Raw genomic sequence first — 1826 nt, 5'->3', positions numbered from 1 at the left:
ATTTCTTATAGGCAGTTTATAGTTGGATCATGATTTAAAAAAAATACAACCTGACAATCTATGCCTTTTAATTGGGGTGTTTAGATCATTTACATTTAAAGTGATTGTTGATATGGTTGAGTTTGAATCTACCATTTTGCTATTTGTATTCTAGTTATCCCATTTCTTCTTTGTTCTTTATTTCCTCTTTTTGAGTTACTTAATATGTTTCATGATTCCACTGATCTTAGGTTTACTTTATTTCTCAGATATCACGTAATATCTACTTATCATAGATCTACCTTATTGTTTTTAACCTTAGTCTAGTATTCCACAGTATGGATGTACCATAGCTTATTTACCTATCAATAGAAACTTAAATATTTTTTCAAATTTTTATTGTTAGGAGAAATACTGTAATTAACACATTTATTCATGCCTCTTTGTTTTTTGTTTGTTTGTTTGTTTTGTTTTTTGAGACAAGTTCTCACTCTGTCACCCAGGCTGGGGTGCAGTGGTGTGATCTCAGCTCACTGCAACCTTTGCCTCTTAGGCTCAAGCGATCCCCCCACCTCAGCCACCCAAGTAGCTGGGATTACAAGTGCATGCCACAATGCCCAGCTAATTTTTGTATTTTCTATAGAGACAGGATTTCACCATGTTGACCAGACTGGTCTCAAACTCCTGGCCTCAAGCAATCCTCCTGCTTTGGTCTCTTAAAGTGCTGGGATCACAGGCATGAGTCACCATGCCCAGCCATGCCTCTTTGAGCCTCTGGAAGTATTTCTGTAGGATCAAATCTCAAAAGTGAAATTTCTGGGTCAAAAGATACGCATATATTCATTTTGATGGGTGCTGTTAAGTTCACTTCCAAAAAAGATGTATCTGTTCTTCTCAGTAACAGCATTTTCCTACATCCTTGCCAACCTTAGAATCTTTTCTTTCTTTCTCTTTCTTTCTTTTTTCTTTCTTTCTTTCTTTCTTTTCTTTCTTTTTCTTTTCTCTCTCTCTTTCTCTCTTTCTCTCTCTCTCTCTCTCTCCTTCTCTTTCCTTATTCTATTGGAGGAGGGGCTGTCATTACTGTTTAATTTGTGTGCTTCTGGTGATATTAAACATATTTCCATATATCTATTCACCATTTGTACTTTTTCTGTGAATTGCCTGTCATTGTGGGCTGAATTATGTCTCCTCAAAATTTGTATGCTGATACTGTGATGATTGTATAGTTCAGCAGATTGAATCATGAAGAAATGTACCATGTGTCTGATGTATCTGGGGTGGTTACAGTTTGCTGTTAGTAGTTAAGCAGTGTACCACCAATCTACCATTAAAATATTCTTTTTTGTTTTTGTTTTTGTTTTTTCGAGACGGAGTCTTACTCTGTCGCCCAGGTTGGAGTGCAGTGGCGCGATCTCGGCTCACTGCAAGCTCCGCCTCCCGGGTTCACGCCATTCTCCTGCCTCAGCCTCCCGAGGAGCTGGGACTACAGGTGCCTGCCACCACGCCTGGCTTCTTTTTTGTATTTTTTAGTAGAGAAGGGGTTTCACTGTGTTAGCCAGGATGGTCTTGATCTCCTGACCTTGTGATCCGCCTGCCTCGGCCTCCCAAAGTGCTGGAATTACAGGCATGAGCCATCGCACCTGGCCTAAAATATTCTTTACTGACAATTTTGTATGAAAATTATAGAAAAAAAAAGTGTATGTTGAAGTCCTTATCCCCAGCTTCTCATAATATAACTGTATTTGAAGATAGGACCTTTATTTTTATTTTATTTTTTTATTTCTATTTTTATTATTGAGACAGAGTTTCACTCTTGTTGCCCAGGTTGGAGTGCAATGGTGCAATCT

At 38.2% G+C, this 1826-nt stretch overlaps 1 non-coding gene across 1 annotated transcript; it reads left to right on the top strand.

The window, feature by feature from the left end:
* Positions 1–1185: 1185 nt before the first annotated feature.
* On the top strand, positions 1186–1253 carry LOC114672029 (small nucleolar RNA SNORD77). The gene has a single exon (XR_003722228.1). It is a non-coding gene; the product is annotated as a small nucleolar RNA SNORD77 (small nucleolar RNA).
* The last annotated feature ends 573 nt before the right edge of the window (positions 1254–1826 follow it).

This window comes from Macaca mulatta, chromosome 13 (assembly GCF_049350105.2).
Source record: "Macaca mulatta isolate MMU2019108-1 chromosome 13, T2T-MMU8v2.0, whole genome shotgun sequence".
Lineage (NCBI taxonomy): Eukaryota > Metazoa > Chordata > Mammalia > Primates > Cercopithecidae > Macaca > Macaca mulatta.
The sequence above is the reverse complement of the archived record's forward strand: the minus strand, read 5'-3'. Positions and strand labels throughout refer to the sequence as shown.